Source organism: Chiloscyllium plagiosum, unplaced genomic scaffold (genome assembly GCF_037043375.1).
Source record: "Chiloscyllium plagiosum isolate Xiang-an unplaced genomic scaffold, Cpla_swu_hap1 HiC_scaffold_18, whole genome shotgun sequence".
In the NCBI taxonomy this organism is placed as follows: domain Eukaryota; kingdom Metazoa; phylum Chordata; class Chondrichthyes; order Orectolobiformes; family Hemiscylliidae; genus Chiloscyllium; species Chiloscyllium plagiosum.
Window position 1 is genome coordinate 20,619,980 of NW_028270156.1, and position 23,093 is coordinate 20,643,072.

Below are 23,093 nucleotides of genomic sequence, written 5' to 3' on the forward strand. Positions count from 1 at the left end.
GGAGTTTGTGGATGAATGCCATGCCTCTAGGAATTCCCTGGCTGTTCTCTGTCTGGCTTGCCCTATGATAGTAGTGTTGTCCCAGTCGAATTCATGTTGCTTGTTGTCTGTATGTGTGGCTACTAAGGATAGCTGGTCGTGTCGTTTCGTGGCTAGTTGATGTTCATGTATGCGGATTGTTAGCTGTCTTCCTGTTTGTCCTATATAGTGTTTTGTGCAGTCCTTGCATGGTATTTTGTACACTACATTAGTTTTGCTCATGTTGGGTATCGGGTCCTTCATTGCTTCACTTGTCAAAAGGGTTTGAAGGGCAGGACAGTGGGAAAAAAGCAGATAAAAGGGTTGCAATTAAAGAGCCAGTACAGTACTTAGTGGGAAAGTGTTGAACACGATCATCAAGTGTTGGGGGAGATGGACAAGCTGCTTTACTCACAGTCACTAAACACTGTTTTGATCATTTAACTTTATTGCTAATCATGACCCACTGATCTCTTCCTCTTCCATCCTCATTATTTCCATTCCATTTAAGTATTAGTCCCTTCCTGGTTATTTTGCTCTCCTGTGAAGCAATTTGAAAGTGCACACATTGAATTACATCTGTCAGTTGGGGTGGCACAGTGGCTCCGTGGTTAGCACTGCTGCCTCACAGCACCAGTATACCAAGTTCAATTCCAGCCTCAGGTGACTATCTGTGTGGAGTTTGCACATTCTCCCTGTGTGTGCGTTGGTTTCCTTCGGGTGCTCCGGTTTCCTCCCACAATCCAAAGATGTGCAAATCAGGTGAATTGGCCATACTAAATTACCCATAGTGTTACATCAATTAGTCAGAGGAAAATGGGTCTGGGTGGGTTACTCTTTGGAGGGTTGGTGTGGACTGGTTGGGCTGAAGGGGCTGTTTCCACACTGTAGGGAATCTAATCTAATCTTATCTGTCTGCCTAATTCCCAAAAATATTAAAATCCTGTTATTTATCCACACTTACTGCTTTCTAACTTTAACAAATCATATATAATACTGCCTTGACAAGAACAAACATTCCTGATGATCCCTGTATTGACTCAATGATTTAAAAAAGTAAATTTGAACTTTGAGTACGTAGCAGAAATAATGACGCAACCAAAGTTCACAGTTTAAGATTTTTATTCCAATGAACAGGCTATTTGCCAAACACTGTTTTTGGGCAACTTGAACTTTTACACAATGTATCCTTTTTTATTTCCAACACAACGGAAAACTTAATCCACAGATATGATTTACACTGCATGTTGAGCAGTATTTTAAGTCCAAAGTGACTGTTGGATCTTGTGAGTTTATTTCCATTTCTGTCTTTTCTCAGCCTGATAATCTTTTATACCAGAACTGTCTTTTACTGTGAGTGCTTTTCCAGTGATTTTCCCCTGTATTTCTCTGAAGTTTTCTTGTCCATATGGTGCCTCAGAGGTTAGTACAGCTTTGGGAGACCGTGTGGAGTTTGCATGATTTCCCTGTGTCTGCGTGGGTTCCCTCCCACAGTCCCAAAGATGTGCAGGTTAGGTGGATTGTCCATGCTAAATTGCCTTGTAGTATCTAGGTGGAATAACCATGGGAGGTGTGGGGTTACGGGATAAGGTGGAGGACTGGGTCTGCGTGAGATGCTCTTCAAAGGGTTGGTCTGGATTCAACAGGGCAAATGGCTTGCTTCTGTACTAAAGGGATTCAGTTCTGTGATTTTTCATTTGGTAATCAATCAATCAGTCAGACTGAGAAGCTGATTTTCTGCCAGAGAAGAGGGAGGCAGGTAGAGATTATTTGGGTACTGAAAAGGATCAGAGATTGAAAATGGAGAGTGTGGGTTTGGAGCAAATCACAGCAGGTGCTGAAATAGTCACATTGTGTATCGGAGTGGGATGGAGTGCAGGGAGGGAGATCCAGGTTGGGAGAATGGCAGTGAGATCACAAGCTGGGCGAGTCTTCCGCTTTTGTTGAAAATACTCAGCAATGTTGTCTTTTTTATCTGAGAGGCAGCACCCATCCACATTCCTAGGTGATGAGCCATAGATTCGAGTCAGAGAGTCACGGAGATATACAGCACGGAAACAGACCCTTCGGTCCATCCCGTCCATGCCAACCAGATATCCTAACCCAACCTGGTCCTATTTGCCAGCATTTGGCCCATATCGCTTTAAACCCTTCCTATTCATATATCCATCCAGATGTCTTTTAAATGTTGTAATTATACCAGTCTCCACCACTTCCTCTGGCAGCTCATTCCACACACGCACCTCCCTGTGTGTGAAAATGTCGCCCCTTTTATATCTTTCCCCTCTTACCCTAAACCAATGCCTTCTAGTTCTGGACTCTCTCACCCCAGGGAAAAAAACCTTGTCTATTTATCCTATCCATTGGCCCTCATGATTTTATAAGCCTCTCTAAGGTCACCCTTCAGCCTCTGACACTCCAGGGAAAATAACACCAGCCTTTTCAGCCTCCTTCTTCCAGGATTGTGAAAATCTAGGTTACGGAGAGTTTTAGGGATATCTTATAAGGTCTTTCCATTACAAAGTCCATCCCATTGACAGAATGAATCAAACAAGCCTTGTATCCTGGTAAAAATGCTGATTAACTATTCTTGAGACATCGACTCCCTTTTACCTTGAATGTCAAGTGACACTTTTAAACATAATTGCTTGCAACACCTTTCTCAACAACTTCCCATGATGAAGACCACTAAGCTAATCATTCTGAGGCAGATGCTATCCTCTTTGAAATAGTGGGATGGAATCAGATTTATACATCCCAGATAATCAGGATGTCATGTGATTCCTTATGTGACCAAGCAACTGCACTTCAGAATTGGTTGCAAAGCTTTTGGGGACTTTCCGGGGACCAGGAAGATTAACTTCTTCCTTTCTTCTCCTTTCTTTATTCCAGTTACTAAGATGTTCGTTGGAAGTATTCCATGGCTATGATGAAGGAAAATCCTTAAAGTATTTACTTGTCATTTATTTTACTATATTGTTGGTATGCCCGACATCCTGAGAAATTGCAATATGTTCTGTTTGTGTTTATGATTCCCAGCATTTACAAGGAGTTAGATTTTGCTATTGTATTATCATTTTAATCAGTACGAGTGAGTGAGACCATGCAGATACCAATGGTTTGCACTTGGAAAGGAAAAAAATTATGATTGTAATGGAATGGTCATGACAAGCAGAATTCATTAGAATTGAATTGCTTTATAATCACAGCCAGTCCTAATTTTAAAAAAAGCATAGTTATTGCAAGTTAGTCAATTTAAAGTCTTTAAAAGATCCATAAAATTTGCAGATGAAGAATAGAAAAAGAAGCATTTTACAATAATACACTCAGTTTCTGAGTTCATTTTAGCCTGAAATTATTGAAAGGATTTTCACCATTATTTATTTAGGAAATAAACATGGAGTCATTTGCAGGAAGGAGCAAGGCTGAGATAGGTGAGTCAAAGTGATCGGGAAATTCGGGAATTGTCAAACTCCAGTCAAAATTACTCACAGGATCTCACATGAATTTTGCTTCTATGTTTTTCACATGGCAGTCAGTCAGTTTGAGAGACTGTGTCTATCAGGTGGGGAGGCCTGCATTGGAGACAGGGAATGTGTACATAGTCAAACGGATCATAGGTTGACAAGGAAGATTATGGGTTTGTGGAGTTCTCATAGTGGGTGCTGAATTAATAACACCATGGGTTGTGAAGACAAGTTGGTTAAGGGGACAATGGTAGGGTGGGAGTTCCAGATTTATGAGTAGGAGTGAAATCCTGAGTCAGAGAAATCAATGGAGGCTGAGGTAATCAAAAATTGGGGGAAATTGTGAGTTGATTAAGTTGCAGTGATTTGTGAAATGAGAAGATTCAGATATATTGTGGTAATTTTGAATGATGAATTTGGAAGTTCTGGATTTCAGAATGGGGGTTTTCGAATTGTGGTTTGGAAGTTTCAGATTGTGGAATACAGAGCTTCGGGATTGCAGCTTGGGTGGGCCTCAGATTGCAGCCTGAAGATTTTGGATTGTGGTCAGGTGACTCTCGGTCACATTGAAGAATTTGGATCATGAAGAGAAGTGATTAACTGCAGGGATGAAGAGAAATCATTCCTGTTTCCTGAGGCCTTCAGTAAGCAGATATTATGTTCCTTCCTGCTGAATTTGATCCTTCTTGTGTTACTTCATGATGTGGCTACATATGGTGTTATGTCTCATGTTCAGTTGGCTGGACAGCTCATTTACAATGCAGAGTGATGCCGACATGAGTTCAATTCCCACACCAGCTGAGGTTACCATGAAAAATTCTCATTCTCAACCTCTCCTCTTGCCTGAGGTGTGGTGACTCTCAGGTTAAACCACAGCAAGTCATCCCTCTCTAATAAGGGAGCAAACCTATGGTTTGGTAGGACTATGGCAACTTTACTTTTTATGTCTCACAGTCACAATGTCCTTTTCAAAGACAATGTATTGTAGTGCATGACTTTGCAGTATAAGTATTTCATACTCCATCTTATGTTTTCATCTCTAGAGGCATGATGTGCTATTGGAAGCAGGTTGCCTCTGTGTGACATAATAGCTTCATGTTCCCCAGACACTGATGTCCCTCTGATTGTAATGTATGCAATTACCAATTAGCTGTAATAAATACTTGTTAGATTCTTCAGTATCACAATATTCATGCATCGTTCTCCTTTCACAGGATATAGCATGAGCATTTCTGCAGAAGGTAAACACCTTATTGGAGGCAAATTTATTCCCCTCAGGTTAACAAACCCTGGGAAACCCGGTCCACAGTTGTTACATTTCCAAACCAGTTACAATCTGAGGAACCCAGCTTCATTAACATATTTAAATAACTGATCTACCTTGCATGAACCAGTTTATCATCTACCCTTCAATCCTGACCAACCACCCTTAAAACTGCAAGGGTGTCAATTCAAAACATTTCTGGGTTAAGTCTAAGATGTTAATGTGGAGTTTAATGCAGAAAGGTATGAGGTATTTCATTTTGGAAGAAATATCAGGAATGTAGAGTACTGGGCTAATGATAAAATTCTTGGTAGTGCAGATGTCCAGAGAGATCTCAGTGTCCAGGTCATAAATTGCTAAAAGTTGCCACCAAGGTAGATAGGGTTGTTAAGAAGGCATATGGTATGTTGGCATTTATTGGTAGATGGATTGAGCCACAAGATCATGCTTCAGCTGTACATGACACTGATCAGGCTGCACCTGGAATATTGTGTACAGTTCTGGTCACCACATTATAGGAAGGATGTGGAAGCTTTGGAAAGGTTTCAGAGGAGATTTACTAGGATATTGCCTGGTATAGAAGGAAGTCTTATGAGGAAAGGCTGAGGGAACTGAGGCTGAGAAAAAGGTTGAGAGGCAACTTAATTGAGATGTATAAGTTAATCAGAGGGTTAGATAAGTGGACAGTGAGAGACATTTTCCTGAGATAAGGAAGGCTAACATGAGGGACATAGCTTTAAATTGAGGGTTGATAGGTTTGGGACAGATGTCAGAGGTAGTTTCTTTACTCAGAGAGTAGTAGGGGTGTGGAACGGCCAGCCTGCACCAGTAGTAGACTCGCTGATGTTAATTGCATTTAAATGGGCATTGGACAGACATATGGATAATAATGGAAGGGTATAAGTTAGATGGGCATCAGATTAATTTCACAGGTCAGCGCAACATCAAGGACTGAAGGGCCTGTACTGTGCTGTGACGTTCTATGTTCTATGTTCCATTTCTGGAAATTTGAATCCAAGTCCAAGCCTAGCTTACACATGTGGAGTATAAAAGTTCGCTCTGATAGAATTATCAATTTTGATAAGAATCTGACCGAATGACATTCCTAGCTTGTATTAACAGGCCCGAGGAAGGGTCCCTTGGCCCAAAACTTTAACTGCTTCCGCTCTACAGATCCTGCCAGACCTGCTGAGTTTCTTCAGAAATTCTGTTGTTGTTTCACATTAACAGCTTCTGTGTGGTTCCTGACAAATCTCTTCCAAATCACTTTCCAAAAAATGGAAAATGTGAGAAATGTTCAACAATGACCAGAAATTTTATTTTTAATAAATTTTGACGTCAATTACAATTGACCAGGAGGCGAAAGAGCTGGTTATCTGATGAAGAAAGGCCACAATGGGAGCAGGGGTCTGACAGCTTCCCACTTTGTTGGGATATTGCAAGTGCCTGGAACAGTGTGGCAGTCTATCATGCAGCTAATTGAGACCCTCAAGGATCCAAATAAGAGGCACCCCAAAACTGCTGACATTTAGCCTATATCAGGAGTCTCCACTCTTGCAAGAGAGACTACAAGTAAAGGTTAAAGCCTGCAAGGTGGTTCTTCATAGCCTGACTGCCTGAGCTCAGCTTGCTAGAAGGTACTTATCTTTAAGGAGGCCTCATCTGCAACCTTGCCAGTGCGTGGCCACTCGGAATGGTGTGTTGCAAAGGTTGCCAGGTTATGGCCTTCTAATTGAACTGGCATCTCTGGAGGACCAGCCACCATGAACAACATTTGGCCACTGCCAGCAAAGTGCCACCTCGGATCCTATCACCCACCATTGTGTAGTCCAGTCTTGATTTTGGCCCCAGCAACAAGACTTTTTCCCTTCTCATCAAACGTACCCCATTTACTCCAGTCCCTTTTCATTGCTGAGCAGACAGTAAAGAAGGCAGTTTGGTCTTCATATCGAGATGACTCAAGGATGATTTCTTCCAATTGTACAGGATCTTGGCAAGGCCACATCTGGAATATTGTGTGCAGTTTTATTCCTTACTTGAGAAAGGATGTTCTTGTCATAGATGAAGTGCAGCAAAGGATTGCCAGATTGATTCCTCCAATAGTGAGACTGAGGTATGAGGAGAGGTTGAATCAGTTAGGATTATTTTCACTGGAGTTCAGAAGAGTGAGAGGTTATCTCATGGAAACCTAGACAATGCTAACAGAGCAAGACAGCGTAGATGCAGGAAGGATGTTCCAATGGCAGTGAAGTCCAGAACCAAGGGTCACAGACTAAGGATATGGAGTAAACAGTTTAGCACTGAGATAAGGAGAAATTTCTTCACCTAGACAGTGATGAACCTATGGAGTTCACTTGCACAGAATGTAGTCAAGGCCAAATCATTGTATGATCTCAGAAAGGAATTGGAGGTAGCATTCAGGCTAAAAGCATCAAAGTATGTGGGGGAAAAGAAGGAACAGGAGTTAGATGAATAGTCATGATCTTATCGAATGGCAGAGCAGGCTTGAGGAGCCAAATGGCCTACTCCTGCTCCATTTTCTCACTTTCAACATTTCCAAACTGCTGCAGATTTGCAGCCTTTTCTGTTGTTCAGAAATCAATATCTACAGCCTTTTTCTCTTCCACGTCAAGTTGTCGCCATTTACAATTCTCTGTCTGGGATTCATACAATACTACGCTGTTTCGAGAGATACACTTAGAAGAAACCTAATGTGCCCTTTATCTTAAGAAAGAAATAATTAATTGGGAAGCTGTGGACCATGTCTTCTCTATTAAAGAGTATGGGGCATCAGAGGTTACAACTGAATGGCTCTCTGTGTGTGCATTGCTGCTAAAATATGTAAGTCCTAAAAAAGAAGTGAGCATCCTTTCAGTGAATATAAGCTTATAAGTTTAATAATGGAGTGGCTCTGAAGAGAACAGTCATCGTAGTGGAGTCAATCAATGACTCTGGCAAGCAATGGTAGATATTATGTAACCACATTTGAATGTAATGGTGAATGCAAAAATTGCAATTGACTTTATAGTAAAACGAGCCCCGAAAGGGGATATGCGATAGAAGTGACAAAGCAGCACTTGTGATGTAGTCAGTCTTACCATCAAAAGCTCTGTGAGTTTTTACCAATCATGGAAGGATAGTCTGAAAGAATATGAATCAGATGAACAGACTAGAATTAATTAACTATTGGGCACCAGGCCTTCCTGGCTCTTAATAGCTTTTTCCACCTCAATAGCTTTGAGTGTAAACAATAGCAAGAACCTTTTCAATGGGAGAATAGCTGTCTATGTTTTAATAATGTAGAAAGAAAAAATAACTGAGAATGTTTAAACCGAAGGGGTGTGGGAACTTATCACAGACTTTAACTGTTTGTAAGCATTCAGAAGATTAAAAGAAAATTCTTCAAGACATATCTGTATTTAAAAATCAATGCAGTCATTCAAGCTGTGTATTAAAACTCTACCAATAAAATGCTTAAAGCAGTACATCATCATATGTTTTGCCAGTGAAGATTAAATAATGGCAAATATAATTTGGTGTCAAACTTTTCTCTTATTCGGCGAATGAGCTTAAAAAAAATTGTTTTCTCAATAAATTCAAATGGGTCAGAAAGTTGAGGTAAAGTGGTGAAAATACCAAATGGTGTTTTCAATACCTCCTGTGCCAGAATCATACTGTGTTATGAACATCAAATTTTACGAGACCGTTATTTCTTGAAATGCTGCACTTTATGTAAGATGGAACTGGAGAGGAAGTAGCAAAGTGGTTTTGTCACTAAACCAATAACACAAAGCACCAAGCTAGTGTTTGAGGAGCATGGATTTAAGTCCCACATGTTAGATAGAGAAGTTTGATTTCAAGATTAAATTTGGATTAAAAAGATAGCCTAATGGCAACCCCATTCAATTGCTATTAAAAGCTTATCACTTCATTTGGGAAGAAATGTACCATCCTTCCCTGCTCGAAAGACCCATTTTTAGATTAATTCTGCTTATAGATACATCAAAATGTAGACATTACAAGGTCAGAAGTCAGATAACAACTGGCTCATTTGAAATCACAAGTTTTCAGAGCGTTGCACCTTCATCAGGTGAAGTCCACATTATCAGCCTAATGGACCTCTGCTGCACTCCCCCTACAATAAGCATATCCTTTATTAGGCAGGGAGACCAAAACTGTGCAGTTCCTCGACATTGTTTCACCAAGGCCATGTATAACTGCAGTAAGATGTCCTAAGTTCTGAACTCCAATCTTGAAAGCTAGCATATCACTAGCCTTCTTAACTGCCTCTCTCTGTCTACTTTCTTTAACTAATACACAAGGTCATCCAGGTTCCTTTGTCCATCCACTCATTCCAATATATTAGCATTAAAACAATACTAGACCTCTCAGTTTTTCAAACAAAAGTGGAAACATTAGTCACGTTGTACGGCGTTTGACTACTCAGTCAACTTATCCAAATCACCTTGAATCCTCCTTGCATCCTTCTCACGATTCACATTCCCCCCAATTCTATGTCATCAGCAAACTTGGACATGTTGAATTTGGTTCCTTCATCCAGTGAATTGAGTGAATTGCTGGAACAACATCCTTACCATACCCTACGAGTCACCGTGTGCCATTTGGAAAATTATCCATTTATTCCCACTCTCTGGTTCCTGTCAGTAAGCCAATTCCCAATCATGCCAATATATTACCCTCCGTCAGGTGCTTTAATTTTTCCCACCCCTTATGAAGGACTTTATTGAAAGCCTTGTGAAACACAAATACATCACATCCACTGGTTCTCCCTTGTCTATCTTATTTGTTACATCCTCAAAAACCTCCAATAGATTTGTTAAGCGTGATTTGCCTTTCATGAACCTATGTAGGCTTTGTCAAATCCTGTTAATATTTTCCAAATGCCCTGTTATCCCTTCTTTTATAATAGAATGTAGCACTTTTCTACGACTGACATTAGGCTGTATGCTTTCTTTATCAGGATGACCTCAGCAGGTTTAGGTAATGTTATCTGTTTAAACTTTGGTGGAATATGGGTAATAATCTGTGATTTGACACAACAAAAGCAGGCAGAATATGTACCCTTGCCACAATTCTGCATTGAGAATTTCCAGTGTTCAGCTCCCTTTTGCTTTACAATTGTCCAAATTTCAGATTTTTTGACTTGTTTTTTCATGAGAAATGAGTTGGCATAGGAGTCGTTCTTCATGAAAAAGTGAACATTCACATATGTAATACAAGTTGGCACATAGGCGAAAGGAGGTTAACACAAAAGTTGGAAATTGCTAATTCAAATTTTCACGAGCATTTGATTAAAATGAGCTGTGTAAAGCCACTTAAAATGCTTTACAAAACATACACTCAAAAAATGCAAAAAATAAACTGCTAATAAACAACCCCTCAACAAATGAGGCCAAGAGGCATCTAATATAATTTGACCTAAATGGTGGATAATTGCATCAGGTTTCATTTAAATGTATTATAAGTGAGTATTATATTTATTTGAAATGTCATGTGTATCGGACAGAAAGGCTATTACAAATTGTTTCTAAAAGATACTTTCCCTATCATTTCTAAAAATGAGATTTTGCTGGATTTTTAAAATGGATATGGACTTGAATGACAAATTGGCTAAACTTTCCAGAAACTTATAACAGCAAAATTGCCCAGGAGTAAATTTAAATGTTCACCCTGGTGAAAATTTGAATCTGTTGTGTTGTGCATCCTTTGCTATTCAATGCAACAAATACAGCAGTCTTCTAGTCTCCAAGACTGAACTGAAAAGAGACATACTTGGCTGAATCCTCCCATATTTTGGCCACTTGTCAATTCTGGGGAATTTGATGGCCCATGGATTTTGTACTCACAATCTTCCCCTCATTAAATGGACATATGGCTCCCTTCAATGGAATTTTACACTCACAGAAGTGGAATTGCTCAGTGTTGTCAGGACCTTTTTTGCATAAGCACCAAAGTCATGATATGTAAACCTCAGATACACACCAGTTCAAATGTTGCAAGCCAGGAACCACCATTCCAAGCATCTTGTCAACTGCATTCAGATGGAGATTGTTGACAAATTGAAGTTGACATTTCATTCACCAACAGGAACTCTGTGTGGAGTGTTAGAGAGGAAGGCCTTTCTCTTTCCCCAGGACTGCCATCAGAGACTGTGAGAACAGGCCTGCCAACATAGACAGAGTTAGCCACTCAGATTGTGCCATATCATTGTTCAGAAGAAATGTGACGTGTTACGGGCCAGACCAAGCTCCCTCAAAATATATTAAGAAGATAGTCTTGACATTACTTTTTTCTTATTGTAAAGATAAGTGTAAGGTGTTGTGTTCCAGATGCAATTCAATTGGTTAAATAATTCAGTTGAAACGAAACAAACTTTATTCATACACTATAACTAAAATACAGACAAAATAAACTTAAACTTAATGGCTTAACTGTAACTCTATTGGAATACTTAACAAAATAATATTTAAACAACACCTAATTAGCTGTTCCAATATAATAACATTACAAAATCACACACTTGGCAAAGGCAATTTCAGTAAAATAGATAGTCTCCCATGCAACTCTAGCTGCAGGACAAGAATCCCAGCTTTTAACTAGAACAGAGAGAGGAATAAGAATTCCCATATCCAACTTCAAGAATCGAGACAATTGCCACTGAAGGCTGAAACTAAAGAAAGTCCTGCTCCTGGGAGAGCTTGACTCCAACCATTCAGATTGCTCCTTTTGTTCCAACTTTAAAAAAAAAGCCTCACAAGCTGTTAGCTTTATTGGCTTTGGAGTAGACCACTCATCACCTCTGTCTCAACCTTTCTTAATAAAAAAAGAACCAAATACACTTCTTAAAGCTATAATATCATCACAGTTGCAATGCCATAGGAAGGTCAATGAAGTTCTGTACTTTGTAATGGTCAGAATTGCTGACTTTTCTCTATTACCTCATACTTACATTAACCCTGCCATCATACACACCTCTCATCAAGTGCAGTGGTCTACCACTTTCATTAATGCATGCAACATCTTCCCTCAATGAATCTCACAACTTCATCCTTCCAAACGATTAACCTTTCCTGCTCTCTGTTCTTCCTACTTACTCATACATGACACTTCACCATATGTTCTGCTGCTGTACCACCTTAGAAGCTCTTTAGGCCATCTTTATCTCATTGAATATTCTTATTTGACTTATTGCAGGAACAAGTGTCTCAATCAGTTGGAAGGGGAAAAGAAAGGAAGCAGGGTGGCCCACATCTGTCTCGTCATAACCCCTGCGCAGTTATGAATATTGAACTAATGGGAGATGATCCAAAAGTTCACGGGGGGTACAGTGATCTCCAGGTTGAGGTAACCATGTAAGCTCCATTGTCCTCCGCTGTGCTGCTCTCCCATTACCAACACTAAATGCATTAGCGACATGCTCAATTCTCTACCCCTACTGAGCAACTGATTCCTTCTCTTCTCTTGTCAAAGCACCATCCACTCATCCTCTGCTTTTAATAGGCCAATGCTACCAAGCCTCAGCTTCTCCAAGGAAAAAGCCATGGAGATCCCAGAGGCTGCACTGGCAAAGCATTTTACACCAGATCAGATGCTTTCAACTTGTTGGTTAGTCTATCTTGGTTAGATTCAGTCGCTCACTCTAGTGAGCAGATCCCTACCATGTCTCTGCAGTTGGTTAAGGAAGAATTGCCTCATGCTGCTGTCGTTGGAAGGAATGCCAGAGAATCAAGGCCCAGGCATAAGATGACTTTGTGCTTCATCCAGTAATAATGCACAGTCAATCATGGGTGCAGCAGTCAGGATTTTGTAAAATGTGATAAACTGGATTGAAGTGTGGAGCACTCCACCGCTCCAATGTCATCATTACCATGTTGGCTGTGGCCTACATGTGTCTGGCTGTCTCCAGGAACAGACTTGTGGCTGTCGGACAGTCAGGTACAAAAGAGCTTTCAGTGGCTTTTGAACTTGCACTGCTTTACTTTAGCCTCTGGTGTTCAATGTGAGTAAAAAGCTCAGAAGGAGATGCGGGACCTCAACTTCGCTCCAGACGCCCCTTCCTCTCAAGGAGATTGATTATCAAGACATAGAGTCATAGAGATGTACAGCACAGAAATAGACCATGCTGTCCAACTCATCCATGCCGACTAGATATCCTAAATAAATCTAGTCCCATTTGCCAGCACGTGGCTCATATCCCTCTAAACCCTTCCTATTCACATACCCAGACAGATGCCTTTTAAATGTTGTAATTGTCCCAGTCTCCACCAGCAGACGTCCAGACAGAGGAGCAATCATGACTCAGCCCTTCAAAAGTTTCCCCTCAGGACACTTCAGAGGTTGAAGTTCCATTCTCTCTGTTATCCCCAACCCTACGGTTACTGCAGCCGGGGAAGGTAAACCTACATCCGGGCAGCACACTCTCAGCATGTCTGGGCTCTCTCGCCAGAAACACCCCAGGAGATGTCCTTCCAAACTAAGAATCAGCATTGTTATTTGTGGTCACTGCAGGAGTTATGAGGACTTCAGTTAATAGCAAAATCTTTCCAAAAGGGAAAATGAACAAAAACTGGCAAAGAAACTGCACTTGCTTCTGTGCATGAACAGCCTGCTTACCTTTGCAACAACCAACAAAAACTATATTCACTAAATGATGCGCTGATCCAATCAGATCTCACGGAAGGAGGCATCAATTTATATCAATCTGCCAGGTTTCTTTGCACCCAATGCTACATCATCTATTACGGTGAAGTTAATGTTCTTTCAGGCAATATCATTTTTCTCCCCAGAGGTCTACTGTCACTCTCCTAGGTCATCAACCTCTATGTCATCCTCTCATTGCTTGTTCTAGATGTGCGTCACTTATGTAGCACACACTGTGCCAGGACTGTGCAGTAATTCAATCTGGATTACATTGCAACATATCTCCAGATAGTTCCAAGTATTGAAATATCATATTAGAGAAGTCTTATCATCCATTTTTACAATGGCCCTGGTGGAAAAATAGCCTGCATTTCATCTGCATTCTGCCTCTGTCAGGGGCTTCCTTAATGGAGTTATTAGGCATACCCTTAAGGTCAGGCAGCCATCTTTGTGTGGCATTCAACCCCTGGAAAGTGGCAGAAACAATCAGCGGTCTTGATTATCCGGATATCTAGCACAGACTTTGAAGACGCGTTACCAATAATTACATTTGAGTTGGGAATTGATTGAGTGGACCCATCTCCTGGTTATGAATTGAGCTGTATTATAATATGTTTGTCCCAGCATGATGTGTGTTCAGTCCAGAGTATCTTGGACCTGGGGAAGCAAGCTATCCTGCTGCCAGGACTGTTGCACTGACCTCGTCAAAGTGGGGAAAGAGATGAAATGGTGTGGTCTGGCACAAAAGGCATTTGTAACATCCTTGATATATTTGTAGGTTGAAGATTCTAAAATCCCTAGATTACTACTGGAATGAACTAGTGCCATAAGAATTAAGTTCTGAAGAACTGGTTACATGATGCAAAATGTTATTTCTGTTTTCTCTCCACCGATGCTGCCAGACCTGCTCAATTACTCCAGAGGTATCTGGTTTTGTTTCAAATTTCCATTATCTGCAGTTCTTTGCTTTATTTTAGCATAAAAGTTAAGGACTGTCATCACTTTGATAGTCACTGGGTTAGACTGACCACCAACTTTCAAAGTAGTCATCCTGTTCCAGCAGATGACTGAGTCCTGTCGTGGTGTCCTAGACAACCCTCAGTCTGCACCCTGAATGCTATTACAATCTGGAGGATGTTACAGTGAGGACAGTACACTCTGAACCTCCTGAACATGCTACACATCATGGGGGTGGTTCTTGTGTTGCAGCTTTTCCATGTGGCTACTATTAGATGTTCATCTTTGAATCTCCTCAATTTGACTGTGCTGTCTTTGTAGATGATTTCAAATTAACCTGTTCAGAGATGTTATAACAAACTCCTGAAGAAGGTAAGACTTGAACCCAGGCCTCCTGGTTTGGAAGTAAGGATGCTATTACTGCACCACAAGAACATTGCACTATCTTTTCATGATTGGAACAGTGAGACACATCTAAGTGGACCTCTGTGATATAGTGCATTATGCAGACGAATTTATCACAAGCTATTTTGCACAAATATATTGGGATATTGTAACTTTGGTGTGAATACTCCTACTTAGACACACTCCAACCCCAAATCATTCACAAAATGTAAATTTGATATTCAGACACATGTTCTCACATATTCACAGTTCATTGAGGGAAGGTAGCTCAATGCCCTTGAGCTGCTATGATGCTTTTGGAATGTGATTGACAATTGACAAATGCAGCTGACACTTCTAAGGTCACCTGTGATCACTCCTGCTTCACAGAGATTACAAGGATTAATTTATCATCATCATCGATATGGTCAGGTTTGCTAGCGGACAGGATATGTCATATGTTTTGATTAATGCATGAGCTGCACAGGCTGAGTAATTTAATGACAGAGATGTGTTCTCACTGAGGCAATCTCCAAAAATGCCTAAAGAGTACAATTGCCTCTTGAAAGGGCTCAATTTCTCACAAGAGCTCTTGCAGACAAAAACAAAATAAAACAATATTATTCCATCTGCTCAGTGCATTTGCAATCATTCTTCATCTTAATTGTGCAGTTGAGATTTGGTGAAAGATGGAACTGTATTCACGTCATATTTTTGAGACTGCATTTCAGGCTCCATCAGACAGTCTTGATTCAATACCCCAAGCCTGCAAAACGCCACCCCCACAACTCTAACCCTTCATGTACACTTTTGTGTAATGTCACAGTTGACCCCATCAGCTTTGTGGCTCACAATGTTCCCCTTCAAACATTTTAGCAATTGTCAATATCCCATATTTTCCCTTCAGCCTATCACCCATATTGTTGGTGATGAACTGTAGAAATAAAAAGCCTTCCGGCTGTATACCATGCCCTCCCATGCTCTATGAGATCGCACTCTTATACTTGGAGTTGCCCCATCTCATTTGTCAGCATTAACCTCTATGCCCATTCCATTGAGTCTCTCACTTTCCCAGCACAGTATTAACTAGCTCCTGATAACCTTCTTTGAGGTGTATTGCCCAAACCCACAGGATTGATGGTGACATGCCCCATGGGTCAATCTGTGAGGAAAGCTCCAGGTAAAGATAGTTTAGAACCTTAACTGATATCTCTACAAGTCTACAAGTTCCTTTGCTGTAATCTCTGAATGGGTCAAATCTTATCTGCAGTACTACATCCCAATCTACAGACTGCATCCCTGGACCCTAATCGCACCAAGTGCCAATTGATCGTGGTCAAATCCCTGGACTGAGATTGGATGATGCCCTTGACTGAATGTGGCATCATCTCTTCACTGACCATGGACCCCCTTCACTTGACTAAGGACTACTCTCCTTACACTTACAGACATGGCAATTACCTTGACACACATCCAGGGGGGCTGTTGGAATATGCTGCAGGTATGACATTGATGCAGAATGATAATGTACTGAAACATATTCACCCCACTAACCATTCAGAGCTGGCAAGAATAAATATCTGCCTAGCTTTCTGTCTTTTTTTAAAGGTGAAGCAAAGATTCTGTGAGTAGTTTGGGGGTTGGTTTAGGTAAGTTGGCTGGATGGCTATTTGGGGATACCAACAGTGTGGTTTCAATTCCTGTACTGGCTAAGATTCCCATGAAGGATTCTCCTTCTTAACCTCTCCCTTTGCCAGACGTTAAACCACCACCAGTCATCTCTCTCTCTCTCTTTCTTTCTCTTGATTGAGAAAGAAACCCTATTGTTTGGTAAGACTACATCTATTTTATCTTTACCTGAGTAGTGAACACTAAGAAACCAAGCTAAGAGCCATGAGATGCAATCTGTTCAGTTATATCAGGTGGGGCTTACTTGGGGCTTTCCTCACAGGTCGGCCCATGTGACGTGTCACCATCAATCCTGTGGGTTTGGGCAGTATACCTCAAAGAAGATTATCGGGAGCTACTTTAGATTAGATTACATTACATTACATTACAGTGTGGAAACAGGCCCTTCGGCCCAACAAGTCCACACCGACCCGCCGAAGCGCAACCCACCCATACCCCTACATTTACCCCTTACCTAACACTACGGGCAATTTAGCATGGCCAATTCACCTAACCTGCACATCTTTGGACTGTGGGAGGAAACTGGAGCACCCGGAGGAAACCCACGCAGACACGGGGAGAACGTGCAAACTCCACACAGTCAGTCGCCTGAGGTGGGAATTGAACCCGGGTCTCTGGCGCTGTGAGGCAGCAGTGCTAACCACTGGGCCACCGTGCCGCCCACGGTGCTGTGTTGGGGAAGTGAGAGACTCAATGGAATGGGCATGGAAGTTAATGCCTGCAAATGGGATGGGGCAACTCCAAGTATAAGAGTGAGATCTCATAGAGGATGGGAGGGCATGTAGAACAACCTGAGAGGAGCATTGGAATGTATGGTGTTGGCAAGCTCCAAAATACAGCACTAAGATGCTGAAGTGTTTTCTGAGATTTGACGTGATGAGGTGTTGAGGTTGGTGTTGTGTTGATGCCAACTTCTATGGATACAGCAGTCACAGTCCATGGAGTGTGCCATGAAATGTTCGGACATGATCATAATGGAGACATGGATTTCAGAGGGGCAGGAATTGTTGCTGGATATAGCTCTTTTAAAAAGAACGTGGGGGGTGGTTTAAAAGAGGAGGGGGAGTAGCATTGTTGATTAGAGAGTGCATCGCAACTGCAGAAAGGAAGGTTGTTGAGGAAGGTCTCTCTACTGAGTCAGTATGGGTGCAAGTGAGTAACAGGAAAGGAAGAGTCACTTCAATGGGTGTTTTATATAGATCCCCCAATAGCAGCAGAGAAATGGAAGAAGTAATTGGACAGCACATCTTGGAAAGGTGCAGGTGTAACAGAGTTGTTATGAGTGACTTCAACTTCACCGGTACTGATTGGAATCTGCTTAGTGCAGATGGTCTGGATGGAGCTATTTTGTTAGGTGTGTCCAGGAAAGATTCCTGACTCAATATGTAAATCGGCTGACTAGGGGAGAGGCCATATTGGATTTGGTGCTCGGCAACGAGTCATGCCAGGTGTCAGATCATTTCAGTCACCCTGATCACAACTGCCTCACTTTTATCATAGCAACGGAGAGGCGATAATATTGGAAGGCATTTAATTGAGGGATGGGAAATTATTCTGCTATTAGACAGGAGCTATGGTGTATAAATTGGGAACAATGTTTCTACAGAAAATGCACAACAAAAATGTGGAGGTAGTTTAAGGAGCACTTGTTATGAGTGTTGGATAACTTTGTCCCACTGAGACAGGCAAGGAATGGTAAGGTGAAGGAACCTTGGATGACAAGAGAAGAGGAGCTTCTCGTTAAGAGGAAGAAGGAAGCTTACTTAAGGTTGAGGAAGCAAGGATCTGGCACAGCTTTAAAGGATCTAGGGGAGTGAGGAAGACCTCAAAAATGGACGAGGAGAGCTAGGAGGGGGCACAAAAAAGCCTTGGTGGGCAAGATTTGGGAAAACCCAAAGGCATTCTATACTTACGAGAGGAGTAAGAGAATGATCATAGAGAGGGTATGGCTGATCAGGGATAGTGGAGGGAACTTGTGTCTGGAGTCTGAAGAGATTGGAGAGGCCCTCAATGAACTTTTTGCTTCAGTATTCACTAGAGAGAGGGACCTTGTTGATATTGAGAACACTGTGGACCAGGTTAATAGGCTTGAACCGATGAATATTAAGAAAGTGGATGTGCTGGAAGTTCTGGGAAGTATCAAGATAGATATATCCCCAGGGCTTGAGCAGATATATCCAAGGTTACTACGGGAAGTGAGGAATGAGATTGCTGCACCTCTCATGATGATCTTTGCATCCTCACTCTCCACACGAGTAGTACCGGATGATTGGAGGGAGGCAAATGTTGTTCCTCTGTTCAAGAAATGGAAAAGGGAAATCCCTGGGAATTACAGACTGGTCAGTCTTACAGTACTGACTGGTCAAGGTACTGGAAAGGATTCTGAGAGATAGGATTAATGACTATTTGGAAAACATAGTTTGATTGAAGATAGTAAGCATGGCTCTGTGAGGCACAGGTCTTGCCGCACAAGCATTCTTCAGTTCTTTGAGGATGTGACAAGACACGTTGATGAAGGTCAAACAGTAGATATGGTGTATATGGATTTCAATAATGTATTTGATAAAATTCCCCACGTTAAGCTCATTCAGAAAGTTAGAAGAGATGGGATACAGGGAAATTTGGCTGTCTGGATACAGAATTGGCTGGCCAAAAGAAGACAGCAAGTGGTAATGGTTGGAAAGTGTTCCACCTGGAGGTCAATGACCTGTGGTGTCCCACAGGGATCTGTTCTTGGGCCTCTGCTCTTTGTAGTTTTTAATAAATGATTTGGATGAAGAAGTGGAAGGGTGCCAATGATCAGTGGTGTCATAGACAGTATCAAGGGCTGTTGCACGCTATAACAAGGCATTGATAGGATGCAGAGCTGGACTGAGAAGTGGCAGATGGAGTTCAACCTGGATAAATGCGAAGTGATTCATTTTGGAAGGTTGAATTTGAATGCTGACTAACAGGGTTAATGACAGGGGGATTGAGTTTAAGAGCTATGAGGTTTTGCTACAACTCTCTAAAACCGTGGTTAGACCATACTTGGAATATTGTGTCTGGTTCTGATTGCCTCATTATCAGAAGGATATACAGTAGATGCTTTAGAGAGTTTGCAGAGGAGACTTACCAGGATGCTACCTGGACTGGCGGGCTTGTGTTATGAAGAGAGGTTGAGTGAGCTAGGGCTTTTCACACTGGAGAGAAGAAGGAAGAGGTGACATGATAGAGGTGTACAAGGTAATGAGAAGAGTAAATAGAGTAGATAGCCAGAGACCTTTTCCCAGGGCAGAAATGGCTGTCATGAGGAGTCATAATTTTAAGGTGATTAAAGAAAGAAATAGGGGAGATGTCAGAGGTAAGTTCTTTATTCAGAGAGTGGTGGGCGCATAGAATACATTACCAGTGGTTGTAGTAGAGTCAGAGACATTACGCACATTTAAAAGACTGCTGGACAAACACATAGTCGGCAGTAAATTGAGGGGTGTGTAGTTTAGGTCGATCTTGTAACTATTCAGACCTTGAAGTCAGGAATTGGTGCCATCCAATTTCTCACCACAAGCTAGTGGAACCACATGCTGAAAATAAATAAAGTGAGGTTATCTAGCAATTGCATGGAAACTGGCTTTTTATCACTGTTCGCGAGATTCTCAGCAAGCCAATGAAAACTTAATGGGATAATTGGAGTTCTTCCTCAACATCAGGAATCTCAGTTTGCCGTTCTCAATGTGTTCTCCTAAATGTTTTGCCATTGCTTAAGCTAGTCAAAGGCAAGGGAAAATTTTGCCAAATAAAATTCTTTATGCCTGCAAAGATGCTAAATGTCATGATCTATCTCTTACAGGGTACAATGCATTTCAATGAAATGGATTGGAATTTATTTGTTTATATGAATGAATCAATCATCAACATCTCATGTTCAAAGTTCATCAATATGGAGAGGAGCTTTAATTATACAATTCTGAATCTTTGTCCAAACTGTTTTTAACATCTCGGTCGGTATGATTCCACCAGCCAAGAAAGCAACAGACTCTAGGTTTATAGATAGTTGTGCCGGATAAATTCTTCACTTCACTGGAAATATTTACAAACATTACCTTGCCACATCATGTCCTGTTAAGAACCAGGAGATAACCTTTTTTTTTAAATTAAATTCATCAGAAGATAATTTTTACAAGATATAGAAATAAAATAAAGTTACAGATAACATGAATTTGAACAAGCAACGATACATTATTGCACAAATTAAAATAATAATATCTGAATACATACACAATTTATTTCTAAAACCCAGAATTACCATGTGGCAAACATGTGAAATGTGCTGTGAGCAAACACCTCACATTACACATAAAAATAGCAAACAAGATTAAAACAGATTCCATTGATTTCTCATCTGTATATAAAGATACCAGTGAGAGTATGTCATGTCTTTTTGTGCTAGTTTATGTTCATGTATCCTGGTGGCTAGTTTTCTGCCTGTTTGTCCAATGTAGTGTTTGTTACAGTTTTTACAAAGCATTTTGTAAATGACATTAGTTTTGCTTGTTGTACCTGATGATGTTACCTGGTATGGTGAAGAAAGATATGAAAACGAATCTTCTAGCTCAGCGAGCAAACCTACATCCATATCCAACTGCTCTTAGGACTTACCTCACGTTCCCTTACATAGAACTCATGCCAATTAGTTCCTTTCTTGACAAATCATGTACAAAACAATATTTCAAACATTGAGTTATTCTCTATCTTCTTCACGTCAATACTCACTTTCTTCTCTTTGTCCACCTTCATTGAACTTCTGTTCAGTGACCCCATTAAGAATCCTGACTGACCCATTTATTGCACATCCCTAATTTTCCAGAAGACATTTCAGAGTAAACCACATGGTTGTGAGTCTGGAGTGACATGTAGGCCAGCCCTGGTCAGGATATCAATTTTCTTCTTTCATTAGCGAACCAGTTGGGTTTTTCCTGACAGTCAACATTGGCTGCATGGTCATCATTAGAGAGTTAATTCCAGATTTTTGTTGACTTCTAATTCAACAATCTGCCATTCAAACCCATGTACCCAGAACAATATCTGGTCTTTAGATTAATAGTTTAGCAGTAACACGTCTCAGTCATCGCCTCCCTGAATGAGAAGTTAATAACAAATAGTTAAAAAAAAAGGCAGCTATGGTGAATAAATATTCTGCTGTCCTCACTATAGAGGATACATAAATATCCCTATTATACCTGTAAATCAGGAGATTAAAAGGAAGAGAGTTACTGATGAAATTATAATCTCTAGGGAAACAGTACTGAGTATGCATTGACTTCATCCTAAGAGGTGGCTAATGAAATAGTGGATGAGTTGGTGTTAATTTTCCACAAGGTATTAGATTCAGGAGAGCATTCATGAGATTACAAATTCACAAATATAACCCTCACATTCAAGAAGGGAGAGAGAAAGAAAACAGGAAACTATAGACAACATAAAATGCAATCTGTTACGTGAAAGGTGTTAGAATCAATCATTAAAGCTGTATACGCAAAAGTGAGGACTGCAGATGCTGGAGATCACAGTCTAAATTAGAGTGGTGCTGGAAAAACACAGCAGGTTAGGCAACATCCGAGGAGCAAGAAAATCAACATTTCAGGCAAAAGCCTTTCATCAGGAATCATTAAAGCTGTATAACTGGGCACAAGGTTAAACTTAAAGTATTCAAGAGTCAGCCTGGTCCTGTGAAAGCAAAATCCTACCAACTAATGTAGTGGAGCTTCTTGAAGGAGTGACATGCACAGTGGGTAAGTGAGAACCTGTCGATATACTGTACTTGAATTTCTCTAAGTTATTTGATGATAGTTAAAGATGTTAGAAGGTAAGGTAAATGCATTCACAAACCAAAGATCCCCTACATCTGAAAAACAATTGGTCCCAAGGTGTTCAGATAAAGGATTCTCGACCCAGAACATCTGGGTCAGAGCAGGGATTAAGAGTAGCTTTTAAAAAGTGTGATCAAGGAAGAATGTGGGATGCAAAGGCAGAAAGGATTAGGGAAGGATATTCCAGAGCATGAGGCTCAGTAACTGAAAGTGCATCTACCAAAAATGAAGCCAGTAAATCTGGGGACATTCAAGAGACAAAAAGTTGATGTTGCAGATGTGTCAAGGTTATAGGTTGCGAGGAGACTTTGAAAGTAGGGAGACGCAAGATTCTGGAGGGATTTGATTACAAGAAGACAATTTTCCTACCAGTATATTGTTTGACATTAAACACAACCCACAGCCCCAGTGGCCTAATGGATAAAGCATTGGCCTCCGGAGCCAGGGATTGTGGGTTCAAGTCCCACCTGGGGTGCTGTTGGTTACTGTTCTGATTTGGGCTCTGGTTCATGGCTGTCTCCTGCTTTATGGGGCAGCCCTAGCATGATCTGTGGACTGTTTAACTGGTGATTCTACAAATTGGACCTGGGTGCCAATTGTGAGAGGGCACATGGTGGAATTTGAATTCTGATTTGTGGGCGGCACGGTGGCACAGTGGTTAGCACTGCTGCCTCACAGCGCCAGAGACCCGGGTTCAATTCCCGACTTAGGCGACTGACTGTGTGGAGTTTGCACATTCTCCCCGTGGCTGCGTGGGTTTCCTCCGGGTGCTCCGGTTTCCTCCCACAGTCCAAAGATGTGCAG

General features: G+C 41.1%; 1 non-coding gene across 1 annotated transcript; it reads left to right on the forward strand.

The window, feature by feature from the left end:
- The first annotated feature begins 22,691 nt into the window (after positions 1 to 22,691).
- On the forward strand, positions 22,692 to 22,764 carry trnar-ccg (transfer RNA arginine (anticodon CCG)). Its single transcript has one exon. It is a non-coding gene; the product is annotated as a tRNA-Arg (tRNA).
- The last annotated feature ends 329 nt before the right edge of the window (positions 22,765 to 23,093 follow it).